Source organism: Mycteria americana, chromosome 10, assembly GCF_035582795.1.
Source record: "Mycteria americana isolate JAX WOST 10 ecotype Jacksonville Zoo and Gardens chromosome 10, USCA_MyAme_1.0, whole genome shotgun sequence".
Lineage (NCBI taxonomy): Eukaryota > Metazoa > Chordata > Aves > Ciconiiformes > Ciconiidae > Mycteria > Mycteria americana.
Window position 1 is genome coordinate 4,357,969 of NC_134374.1, and position 13,773 is coordinate 4,371,741.

The following is a 13,773-nucleotide window of genomic DNA, read 5'->3' on the forward strand; positions in this document are numbered from 1 at the left end:
GGCTTTAAAAGCTTATATTCCAATGTAGTTAGGCAAGAATCCTGTGAAACATGGGCCTGAGTTAAGAGACCACCTCAGCACTGGGCTAGGCTGTACATGGGGATCTCTGAGCACCTGCCTGGCTCCCACTGGACTGCCTTTGGCTCTAGCTGGGATATCAGAATATTATCATTATGCCAGTAAAGAATAATTAACATGATATTTCTTTCTGTAAAGGGAAGTGCAATCACTTCTTCATTTGACTTATTTCTAATAACAAGCTGGTTAAATGAGCTATTAAATCAGGTGAAATGAAGGTATTCCATTTTATGCCCTCTCTTCTGTTAATAGTGGAGCATATAAGTCAAAAGGGAAAAGTAACACCAATAAAGTCTGTAAAGCTGAAGGCGAACAGTGATTGCTCTGAGGGCTCCCTGGTCATAGGATCTATGTGCTTGGTCAGTCCAGAGCTCTGCAGTCAGTTATGCCAGGAGCACCATCACCCTGGCTTGGGACTGATGGCTTGGCCTGTGGGATGCACTTCTGCCACAGAGTCCTTCGCAGTGCGCAGCACTGCTTGGGAAAGTCCATGGAAGAGGCTTTGGTAGCCAGCCAAACCCTGGTCAGTGCTCATCTGATGTTTATTTTTAGGTCTTTTCTTGTCGGGGAAAAATATGCTTGGGAGTCTAGTGATAGGAAATGGGGACTAAGGAGTCTGGAGGAAAGACTGAAACGTGCCAGGATTACTGGTCCAGTCTTTCCTTGTCTCCACTTCTGTCCCATTGGCTGTATCATCTGGCCAGTTCCAGATTGAGGGGGTACGTGGACCATCAGTGACCCGGTGGTTCACCGTCGTGGGACTCCAGCAAAGCTGAGTGCAAGAAAAGTTAAGAAATACCAAGCAGGTATTTGCAATGAGGAGGTGAAAAATTGCATTTATTGATTACTTTTTAGGGTGACTCAATCTTAAAAAGAAGAGCCAAAAAGACTCTTTTTATTATAACATTATTAAGACTTAAATTGGGCAAACTGCCATTATAGCAATTACTGTACTTTGGTGTTCTTCAGGCTGCCTGTTAGACAGGGTTAAGAGGTGAAACCATTTGTTATTTCCTCTACTATCCAAATAATATAAATTATATGTCCTGTAACATTCAGTAAGGCTAGACTTCTCAAAGAGATCAGAAGCTCAATTATTCATGCTCTATATTAACATCAATATTTCATGGTGAAGAAGAAGCGTTTATGTGAGCCTGGTGAGATTTTTAAGCCTCCTTTATTTTGTGTTGATTTAGGGAAAGAATTTAACTCTGGAAACAGACCTATAGACCGATAGCATGGACTTGATTCATGTGAAGTTGTTCTGCACAGTTAGAGCTTTAAAACAAGATGATGGGACCATGCTGTGCTTCATCCTCATCATGGTGCAGATTCCTCTTGTAAATATGACATGGGACATGGAGCTCTTGAGACATGATGGGAATTCTTGCTGTTAACTTAGCAGGAAGCTGGAGCAGATCCCATCCTGGGTGATGTTCAACTCAGCACCTCAGTTTTAAGGTATTTGTGCACACAACTACAAATAATGTAGGTGCCCAGAGGGAAGCTTCACTGAAATACAGGTCACAGAGGCCAGCAGGGTTATTCAGAGGCCTTGCCTTGTTAATCCTTGGGGTCTAATCTTGGAGGGCCGCATGATTCCATCTGACAAATGAGATGGAGGTGGTTGCTCTGGCCATGTGCAAAAGATGCTTAATGGTTCCCATCTTGGCTCTACTGTGTTCAAACTTATAAGCCTATATTTGAATTTGAGTAGTTTATTCTAGCTCTGGGGAGGAGAGATTTAAATCCCTGGAGTAGCCTGAATTCCTATGTTGGTGAGCACCATAATCAAATCTAGATAAAGGGAAAGAGCATTTCAGAAAAGGCAGGAGGCATAAAACCTGGTGATTTCTACAGGGGCAAGGTCCATTGAGGTAGGCAGAGAGTTTTCACTGAAGGAATTGTGGTGTTTTAGCTCTACAATGTCATTGAGTATGGCCTCCCATATTCAGGATCAGGCTGGATTGATGGGCCGAGGCCAACTGTATGAGGTTCAACAAGGCCAAGTGCAAGGTCCTGCTCTTGGGTCACAACAACCCCATGCAATGCTACAGGCTGGGGGAAGAGTGGCTGGAAAGCTGCCCGGTGGAAAAGGACCTGGGGGTGTTGGGTGACAGCCAGCTGAATATGAGCCAGCAGTGTGTCCAGGTGGCCAATAGCATCCTGGCTTCTATCAGAAATAGTGTGGCCAGCAGGAGAAGGGAAGTGATCGTCCTCCTGTACTTGGCACTGGTGAGGCCGAACCTCAAATACTGTGCTCAGTTTTGGGCCCCCCACTACAAGAGAGACATTGAGGTGCTGGAGCGTGTCCAGAGAAGGGCAACGAAGCTGGTGAAGGGTCTGGAGCACAAGGCTGATGAGGAGCGGCTGAGGGAGCTGGGATTGTTTAGCCTGGAGAAAAGGAGGCTGAGGGGAGACCTTATCGCTCTCTACAACCACCTGAAAGGAGGTTGTAGCGAGGTGGGTGTCTGTCTCTTCTCCCAGGTGACAAGTGATAGGATGAGAGGAAATGGCCTCAAGTTGTGCCAGGGGAGTTTTAGATTGGATATTAGGAAATTTTACTTCACCGAAAGGGTTGTCAAGCATTGGAACAGGCTGCCCAGGGAAGTGGTTGAGTCATCATCCCTGGAGGTATTTAAAAGACGTTTGGATGAGGTGCTTAGGGACATGGTTTAGTGGTGGACTTGGCAGTGCTAGGTTAATGGTTGGACTTTATGATCTCAAGGGTCTTTTCCAACTTAAACGATTCTATGATTCTATGATTCTATCTGGCATGTCCTGGTCCTAACACAGTGGGATGTTGAGGGGAGATGTTGTGGCAGAAGAGGAAGATGCAGCAAAACACTTTGTCTCTTCCACTGAAACACTCCAGCCTTTCTATTAACCCAAATGCGTCCATTTTTTGTGAGTTACCTTTCTTGTCTGCACTCTTCTCTTCTCCCTGTTGTATTAAGGAAAAAAAATAAATTGCTTTTTGGCTAATCTGATTCTGATAAGGTCACAGCTATTCAAAAACCACAACCCAAACAAAACAAATACCCTTTCTGAAATCTTCTTTTCATGGCATGGTTCAGTTTTGATTTTGGTGATTTATTAGAGCAGCAGTTCTCACACTGCTGTAATCAAAGGCCAGTTGGTACTTCAATACAAACCTTGATTCCCAAGAGTCTTGTAACTTGCCTGTAAAACAAGTAAATAGCTGTTGTCCTGTTAAATGGAGGAATTGTCTTAAAAATATTCATGCCTTCTCCTCCCTCTTCCTCTCCCTTCCCCCCAAGCCCTCCCCCAACACTCCTTCCAAAATTTATGCATACTGCAAGCAAGCAAACAGTTGATGTTGGCAGGAGGAATGTACAAGAGGCCACCCTGGTCATGGCGGATCCTGTCTGTGTCCCTGCCACTCATAGTTGCAGGCAGCTATGTCACACAAACTATCATAAGCAGAACAAACTCTTATCTTAAAACCAGAAAGGATGTTCCCTTTCCAGCTCCTAGAAGGCTGTTCTAGTGCCTCTCTTAGTTTCCAGTCAAAATGGAAACTTGCCTGCATACGCCAATGTTTTTGTTGCACTGTTCTTCATCTTGGTTAGCTTTTTCCCATCTTCAATGTGTTTATCTCACTGTTGTATTTCAATAAAGTTGCTATATCTATCCTTATTCGTGCCTTGGTGAATGCTGTCAGGTTCTGTTTCCAGGCCACGTAATGCCAGGAATATAAAATAGGAGAAATGAAGCTCTTGTGCTGTGTCCTGCCGCTGTCGGAAGCCTTGCTTGGAGCAGTGTCTCTTCCTGCCTTTGGGAACAGGTGAGGGAGCAGAGAGGGATAAACGCTGCTGGGAAAGTGGCCTGTTTCTGTTGTGCAGAGCTGCCCTGTGTGTGTTTCATCCAGTTTTAAAAGCATCAGTGACATCTAAACAAATTATGGTCAGTGGAAAAACAATCCAAACCCAGCTGCAACCTTGAATATTGCTCTAGGACTGAAGATGGCTCCTACCTTTTGGGTCTTTTCCTGCTGTAAGAGCTGAGAGGCTCCTCAAAGGGTTGGAGAAGTCCTGTGAAGAACCTTCAAGTGTGCTTTGACAGTGACTCTTCCAGTGATGCTCCTCGATACATCATTCGTGTTTCCAGCAATGCTCTGCAGTATCAGAAATGGCACTAAACATTAAACAAAATAATTGGCACTTGCATATGGGTTTGCCCTGGCCACACACTTCACCAAGTTAGATGCTTCAAAAAAAGGAAAAAACTGATGTCAGCTTGCTTCAGAGTCAATTGAAATGTCTAATAAGTCTAATAACATTTTAAAAATGATGCTTTTATTTCTATTGGTGTCCCTGGAGGTATATCTGTATGTAATACTGACTGACTACAGCAGGAGATATGAACCAAGTATGCTCCGGAGAATCTGTACTTTTGTATCAGTTTTCCATTCGTTAGCTGCTGCTGATAACGCTTTCTTTGCATATTTATCCTCATTCACTACATTCTGTTATTTGAAAGAGGGATTGATTCTTGCTGTGTTCTTGCAACAATATCCAGTATTATTAAGCTTGAACTTAGCTGCAAGTCCTGGGCTCTGTTCCATTGCTAGTACTAATTGATGTCAGTTTTCATTTTGTGAATCCCTGACTATTTGGATGTGTTTGTATATATACGAATGTACACAATGCCTGTCTAAAGCATCATGTCACTGGTGTCTGTGGGAAGTGCTGGGATCTCCTGTGAAGCATCTTAATTAGTTTTGCCTTTCATGTTGACATCCTAAATTCTAGGCTTGAGTTATGTATTAGACTTTTTTCCCCTTGTTTGTCAAAACAGAACAACTTCTTCAGAGCAGAACATAATGCAAATGCTAATTAAAACTGACAGTCAAATTGACGTTGCCTATTTCAATCAGAAGAAAAAAACTAAGAAAAATCCATTCTGCCCTTGTTGAAGTTGACTGAAACTTGATTACTGAAATCTATGGGCACAGAGTGAAGACCCCTGTTCTGCTTTTGCTGTTTATTGAGGCATGAGGCAGCCATCCCATGACTTCAGAGAGCAGAGCTGTTGCCCAGGGGTGAAGGATAGCAATCCCACCCTCCTAGCTTGCTTTCAAAGCTTCTGTGCTGCGCTTGGCAAGAGATGGCTTGGAGGCATCTGCTGGCAGACCGTCTTTGGCCAGATGCGATCCCACAAGCTGATCTCTACAGATTGCACGTGTAAGTGTTGAGACTGGTAGTCATCCCCTCTGTCTCTCCAAAGTGCTCTAGGGATTGCCCAGAAGGAGCTCCTTGGTTTGAGCCTTGCAGTTTGTAATCTACATGAGCGTTGCCCATGCCGGTACAGGCAGACCGGTGAAACCAGCCTCTTTCAGTTGCTGTTTGGCAGGGGAATAAAACAGGCGCTGCCCACAGAGTACTGGCTGTTGGCATAGCTGACAGGAGTGTGGGAGCTCTCTTTGTATAGCAGGGAGTTTGGATGGCTGATAATTACTTCTTTCCCTCCCTTCCTGAGAGGCAGGAGGTGGTACAGGCACCTAATTATCATAAAAACCTAAGGAGTCTTTCAGTTTGGATCTGGTTTTCTTCCATCACAGAGCACTGCATCATTTCCAGTGCATCCTGGTATTGTGCTGATGGTGTACTCCTGCTGAATGGCCCAATAAGAAGTAAATGCCTCCGCTTATTTGGTGAGGTGCATTTACTTGACGGTGAGACATGTAGATGCTAAGAAGAAAATGATTTCCTATGTGGATAGACATCTTGTGTTCAGTGCAACCCTAGCATGCATCTACCGTTACAAATTTGAGGATATATTAGATATACTCTGATCATGTCTTAAAAGAACATTTGTGGTATGATTATTAGTGCCTTGTATTTCCTTTCAGTCTGTATGCACTACTAACGATAGCTACTATTTATGTATTTCCTTTTTTTCCATGTCTTGGGAAGACTCTTCCACTGCTCTCCAAAAGCCTGGTTCTTTCTCATGGCCATGGCTCTTTAAGCCACCCCTGGGATCCATCACTGTGTCAGCTTCAGTGCCCAGCGAGTTGCTGAGTGCTGGAATGGTCCCTAGGTCAGTGGGGTTTTTTCTTATTCTACTCCCAGCCCTGTTTGCCTGGGGAGTAAAGGCTGCTAGGAAAGAAAGCCATTGCCTTCTACTTCCTCCAAATCAAACCCTGTGGTCTTATTGGCATGACGGAGTATTACTGAGGAAAAACTCATTGCTCTTCTTTGGCTTTTGTTTTTTTTATGGCTTTAAAAACGTTAAAAATAAAAATCCTTCTTTCTTCCTGAACCCTTGTAGCTTAATGTGGTGACTGAAATGGGATGGCTGTCTGTAGCTTTAGTATGAACTTCAAATATCTGAGTAACTTTTTTAACAGAATTCATACTTGTTGGCTAAAAGTAAAGCACTTGTAAAGAAGCCTTTCAGAGCACAAAACACTTGAGAGAAGCTCCATGACACTCCAGGGAAGCAGGCTGGTATAATCCATTTCCATGGATAAGACTTGGAGGGCATTACTGTGTCAATCTGCTGAAGGCAAATAATGGCTCCCATTTTTTTGGTGTCTGGGCTTCTGCAATGTGAACAGAATATCTGCGTTTTACAAATGAGGAATGAAGGCCAGATGCAGGGCTGGTCTGGTGCCAGCTGCAGTTCCTAAAGTTTAGGTCTGGAACAGTGAAATGTGCTGTAATGAGGCATGTGGAAAATCAGATATCTTGAAAGGCAAAGTGGTGATCAGGAAGCTGACTAAAGTGAGACCGTGGGAGGCACTGGGGACACAGTGATCTGCAGTCTTCTCTTTGTGGAAGTCAACTCCCCACTCTGGAGTTGCAGGAGGAGCCCTCTGCCCAGGACATGAGGCCTGTCTAGTTGTGCAGCAGGCACCATAGCTGCCACCCAGAGCAGATCTAGGCTGTGCTGGTGGGTCACCGCTGTTGCGACCACCTAAGCTACCTGTGTGGGACAGTCAGGGCTGTGAAAAAGCAAAACTGAAGTATCTGAAGTCAGCCTGCATGAATCCACATCTTGCCTTCTGGGATGCAGCAGTGAAATTCAGAAAGAGGTGGCTGGGTGCTTAATAACACATCCCTTAGAGCACAACTGTGATGCTACAACTGAGCTTCATGGAGTAAGATATTTTGGTAAGAGGCACTGGGGAGCAGGAGGAAGAGCAAATGGCTCTGAGCTCTGGAACATACATTAGCAGATCGATGGCTCTGTAAGGACCTTCCCGATGGCCTATATTCATACCAGACAAACTGCTCCAGCAGCAGTAGGAGATTACACTATTGCATACAGAGCTGAGGAGAAAAAAATCCTGCTGAAAATGTAGTCTTTGTAACCCTTAGGGAGCTGATTCAGTCCTAAGTGAAGCCACCTGTGACTTGGACCCATTTCCAGGGAGTCACAGTAGCACAACAAATGTACTAGACTATGTGCTGCTGATCACCAAGGGATTGATGATAGCAATCTGTAATCATTGGTGGAGACCTGATCCTTACTTAGTGGAAAACCTTTTTTCTGGTGACAGTGCAGCCTTGCTGCTTGATATTTTTGAAACAGGTAAGCACAGAGCTGAGGGAGTTATCTGGGCACTTCCACCTTTTCATCCATATTTTCCGATTTCAGCAATGGGAACTAAAAGCTTTTCACTCTTTGGCAGCAGTTAAGAGTGTGATGTGAGCCTGCACCACTATAAGAACAATTAATTATCACATTAAAACCAACTGGCAAAAAACCTGTTTTGAGTAAGAGTGAAATCTCAAGTGAAAGTTATCGTGACAAAAATTCTGTCCTTGCAGTATCATCTGGGTTGGAGCTGGGGTAAGGGGCATAGTAGGGACTGGTTTCCCACACGTGACACAAGGCTGGGCTCTGTCTGGCCTGAGCAAGCAAATGATGAGTGGAGCTGTTGGCAAGGACAGTCAGTGGGGTTGACGGAGGGAGGTGCTGCTGTGTCAGAGGCAGAGCAGGCTGGGGTCAGGCTGCTGCTGGGTCTGGCTGGGTTTCCAGCTGCTTGTCCCTGCCTCCAGCCCAACCGTGACCTGTGGGGAATTGAATGCTTCTGCACCAAAAACACAGTAATGTAAAATCTGGACATTAATCATAGTAATGGCTTGTCAGCTGCAGGTTGCTGTGAGCATGCAGCTCTTCCTAGGGTTGCAGTGCATTTCTGGAGTATAACTTAATAACATTGCTCAGCAGCGAGAGGACAGCTTTAATGCGAAAAGGGCTTCATAGCTGAGGGTGGCATAAGCTGCCAAGGGGTCCAGATGCCTTTTAGCCCCCTGAGTGCTGGAGCTAGTGCCTGGGCTTGGTGGAACCACTGTTTAGTCCTGAGACAATTTTTTTCCAGTCTCTTACCCACATCGTGGTAGTGTAATCTAGTTGACAAGTCACACTAGGATGCAGACCGATATGTCTGAAGCTGCATTTGCTGATTGCTTTATTCTGAATGAGTACTGGCAAGCATCCCATGGGCTGTAACATGGCCAGCTAACAGCATGCTCAATGTGTATCCTAGCTTGCTAGTTTAAGCAGCCTCAGTAAAAGTGAGTGGAAGATGCTCCTAAGATGTACATAGGAGAAACTATCCTTTTTCCATGGAATTGCAAATAAGAATTGCAAATTGCAATTCCTTGGCTCAATTTCCTAATCCATGACATCCTGAATTATTGTCATTCCTGAAAACTGCATACAATTCCTGAAGGTCTACTTTCTGCTGAGAGGAGCTCAGCCCACCTACTATCAGCCCTTTTTTTTTTTTTTTTTTCCAAAGTAGTACTGGCACCTTGGTTAAGACCTTGGTTCACGTCTGGGCGAAGCAGGGAATCCATCTACCAGATGCAGAAAAGATCTAACATCTGTCCAGCACGCCAGCCACACAAAGCAGATGGAAATCACATAGCTTATTTAACTGCATTGAGTAAAGTACAGTTAAATTGCTGAAATACATGCCCAGTTTTGCACTTCGTGCAATTTTCAAGGTTAGTATTTCTGCTGGTGTTACATTTGATTACTAAAGGTAGCAAAGCAAAGACTGACATATTATTAAAACAGAAAATGTTGCAGGTTTAGATAATTTGCAAGTAATACTGGAGATCTGAAATACTGCTGAAATGGTTACAGCTTTGCTAATGTAACCCTGCTAATAGCCAAGATACTAAAAATTTTGTATAGTGATGTCTTCTAGAGGTGGGGGTGTGTAGTTATAATGTGGGGTGGATGCTGTTATCTTCTAACTACTGTTCAATTACAAATTTTCTGATTCTCTCTTAACACTAGCTACTGCTTTTCTTGCTCTCTGGTGTTTCTCCTGGCAGCTATCTCAAGCTTTCATTTCGTAGTAGCTCAAATCATGTTCAAAGTAGAGTATTGTTATTAACAACACCAGGGAGATGTCTTTCTGAAGGCAGATATTGAAAGGTCAAAACTAGAAGACACAAGCAGAGACCAGCAATATTTGAACCTAAAATCTGGCATCAGTTTAGATTATGGCTTTAGTGCTGATAATCTCTCACAAATGTCAAACGGGGAGCCCCTGAGGGTAGTTTTTCTTTAGCTTTAGATGAAGGAAGGGACAGAATTGTCTGGAAATGGAGAGCTTAAACCTTTAAGGCCAGTTCATGCATAGATTTTTGAAGTGAGAGGCATTTAAGATCTTATGTTTGCTCTTCTCTACAAGTGCTACACAAATGAAATCCCACTTTGCTATGTTAGACTGAGAAAGCTTCTTTAGCAACTGGTGTTGGCAGCTGCTGAGGCCCTTAATACTACAGCAGAAGCTGTTGTAGTCTAAGAAACAGTACTTCTCTCTTGAGCTGTCCAGCACCCGGGTGCTCCTTCCACATGGTCCTCTGGCCAGTCGAGCAATCCTAACAGCTTGACCTCAATTTGGTTTTTAAAGACTTCTGGATCAAGATCAAGGGTGGGTTTTGTTTTGCCCTCTGAATGCCTGATTTACGTCAATGGCTTGAATTTAGTTGAAAACTTAGGAACGAAATGGAGCAGTAGCAAGGGGGAAGACAGCTGAAAAATAAAGATATGGCTGAGGGTCAGTGAGACATAGAAATAGTCAACATAATATTTTTGAGAAATGCTGTTAATGCTAGAAAGCTGTGTCTAAATGAAAGCTACATTGACCCATCATACTTAACCCCTGAATCACTCAGTAAAGGAGGACACTTCATGTTCACTTGCATGCTGATTTAGAAGTGGTGGTTTAAAGGCTGCCTTTTGCTCAGGTTGGGCTCAGCAGGGAAGAATCATGCCCTAGTGATTCAAAAATGAGGTTAGTGTGAATGAACAGTGGCACATTTTGTTGTTATATTATTTTTATTTTTTTCCCTTGGTTCTTCTACAAGGAATTTAAACATCAGGAAGTGGCTTGGTTTTTCTTATGGAAATTTTCAGCACAGACAGACATTTCTGTTTCAAGGGAGGTCAACGTTATTTCAGACAGTTCTGCATTTGAATGTCACAAACATGCAATACCTTTCTCCATTGCCTGGAATTTTGCAGGATTACTTTCTGCAGAGGACACATGATCTGTGTGGTAGAAAGAGCGTGTATAGACTAAGCAATGCTTTTATAACAATAACAGGAACAGAACTTGTAATGTGAATGCCTTGTAGGGTACATCCATTGCATGTTTGCATCCTGGCACCACCTGTCAGACACAGGCTTGAATTAGTTTATCTGAAGAAAGTAGTGTAAAAATTCTCCTCTTTCCTTTGGGACTGTGAAGGAGGAGGCTGAACAACTTGCACAAGGTCACCCACAAACTGTTGAGGGCTCTGACCTGACCCATACCATGGGATTGCATATGGGGTATCTGAGCTAGTTAAGTCTGGCTCAGGAAATCTGCACAAAGTTTTTTCCCCAGATGCTTCTGAACAAGGTGTAGACTTCTTGGCTTGAGATGTCCCTGAGCAGTTTTTGGTGCAGTTGGGAGCATGACTTGGTCCATGACCAAGAGAAGTCTTTTCTCCCTTTCTTCCCTTCAGTGATAGTTATGCTTTTGATTTGCAATGTTTAATCCTCAGGGAAGCCTTGAGGAGACCCTTTTCTGGGTGCTCTGAGGCTGGTGAATGCCTTTGCTCCTAGGTGTGGACCCAGCTTCGTGGTGGTGGATGGACCCAGCTGAGAGAATACTGGCTGGGTACATGGAAGGAGGGGCAGGCATTGTGCTGTTTTTTTCCTGAGCAACTTCTCCTTGGAGTTTGCCCTGATCTCAGCCCAAAATAGCTAGGAACAAGCATAGGAGCAGAGATGAAGGCTTTTAACTGCTCTTGGTAGCTAATGGCATTGGTATGGCTGTGCCTGTTGGCCAACAGCATCCACGACCCCAGCAAACCCTTCCTGGGTCTCGGATAAAGATCCTGGTGCTGTTTTCAAGACCTGGAATCTGAACCCCCACCTTGCTCACAGGAAAACTTGGCCATAGGAACAAAGAAAAACGTGCAGATGGAAGAGTGTAAAGGAAATCCTCTGGGCATGACACGTGGGGATTATATAAGGGTTGTTTTCTGAAATGTACAGGCTGTCTTGTTTTGAGACCAATTAAATAAAAGATCCTTGTGTTCTACTGAAATGCAGTTAAGGGTCAGACTTGGTAGGAATGGGTTGGCTGGGTTAATGAGGCTATCATAATCTTGTTTTAATCATGGTTCAAAATTTTGGACAAACTTTCTGCAAATTAATTCTCTGCAGCTTCTCCACCACAAGGGGTTGGAAGCTCAGAGAGTTGCCTGGTCTCCCGGTCTGTTCCTTAAAAAATATTAAGAAATACAATTAAAACTTGATTCCATTTTCTCCTATTTAGCTCTACTGGTTCTTTCCCTAGGCTCAGCCAGAGACCAGCAGTGATGGAGGTGGAGATTAGTGATGATCAATCTAATTCAGTGGTTGGTACATCTCCAGTGAACTCAAATGGAGTTAATATAGTTAATCTAGTTTTCAACCATGCTTGTGTGGTGAGTGCAAGTTAAAATTCGCTTTATATCCCTCCTACCAGATGGCCTTGCAGCTAAAAGTATCAGAGTGGGAGGAAGGAGATCTGGCATTAGCTTGTAGCTTTGCTACAGCTTCTCTATCTCATCCTGGCATGGCTCTGCAAGGAATTCTCCCCAACACGGTGATTTAAAAGCCTATTCTTTTCACATTTCTTTTGGAGTAAGAGGAGCACATGCAGTTACCACAGCTCAGCTTGTGTGGAGTAACTCAGCTCTGTTTGGACCAAAGCAAAGCACAGAGCTGATGTAGCGTAACCACAAAGGAGCTGGTGGGCCGCCTCAAAAGAGGGCTTCCTTGCTTAAGTTGTATTTAGCAATAAGGGAGAGCAAGGAACGTGTGTGCATATACCCAGTCCCATGGACACAGCTGTGGTGGCTGCACAGCGCTCCTGTGCTGTAACCTAGAGAAGTGTCCCTTTACTAGCTGAGGTTCCCAACATGAATCGCCTGCAGCACAATATATGGGCTTGTGGGATGAAGAAACAAGATCCTTAAATTAAAACACTGCTTCACTGGAGAGAGCTGTGCTAGGAGCACAAACTCGCGTATCTCTCTGCATCATAGGAGAAGTGAACATTTCTCAGCTTTTATAGGTGCCTGCACCTTAGGGAAATGGCCGCATCAGAGCACTGACTGCAAGTAGGTTTTGTAAATCTTGTGGTGTCGGAGTTTTGCAGAGCTTTCAAGGCCTCTTTTGAACCTGGAATCCTCTGTCTACTTACCCCACAGTACTTACAGGAGCTGCGTATTGTGACAGGCCAGGCGATGTTTCTGTTTCTGATGCTTTTTCAGCCACTGAAACAACCAAATGATAGAGCTTTATTAAACCCATCAAAGGAAAATGCACTTTAAGCTGTGCCATTGAATGGTTTAGATATCTTTTCTGTCCCATCTGGTTTCCTGTTGAGTTAGGTGTTTGGGGAGTTTCAGTACACGTGCCCTGTAGCAGCACCAAATCAAGCCAAGGGCTGCTCCCCGGCACTGCCTGCTGCCAGACCCAGACACGTCTTGGCAAGCAGTGGCTTGGCTCTGCTCTTCATGCTGTTCTCCTCTCCCTGCGAGGTCACAGCAGCATAGCCTGATACAATGCCACGGGTTTCGTCAGGAGCACAGGCTACTGCGAGTGTGCTCTGCTCCCTCCACCAGCCTGCCCTGCAACAGCAACCTCGAGCTGAGGGGCTGGGGCGTCCCTGAGCAAGCTGGTGCTGCCTTACCCCTTGGTAGTGGGACCTGCTTTGGGAAGTGAACCAGTAACTTGGGGAAAAGTTGGGAAAGCTCAGCTGTGGTGCGGTCTGGCGCAGAGAAGAACATTTTTTGGGGGAGGTTGGACAGAAAAGCAATGACTTATTTTTCTCTACCAGTTTTCAAGTTTGAGCTAATAAAGAGTGTCCTGATGGGAGGCTTACAAACAGGCTTGGGTGTAGGACTGGACTTTTTTGCATGGGTTGAGGAAACTTCCTAGGGTCTGTGGCTTTTATATTCTAGATACTTTTTAGCCTGACCCCACCATACTTAAGACTACTTGAAGCTCAAAATGCAGATGGCAGTGACAGCTATGGCAGTGACAGTTTCTGCAACAGGAAAGTGTCCTGGAGGAAAACTTGATCTGTCAAAAAACGTGCCGCTCGCAGGGATGGGGCAGAGGCAGAGCCGAGTCCCACAGGTGGAGCGCAGGGAAGCC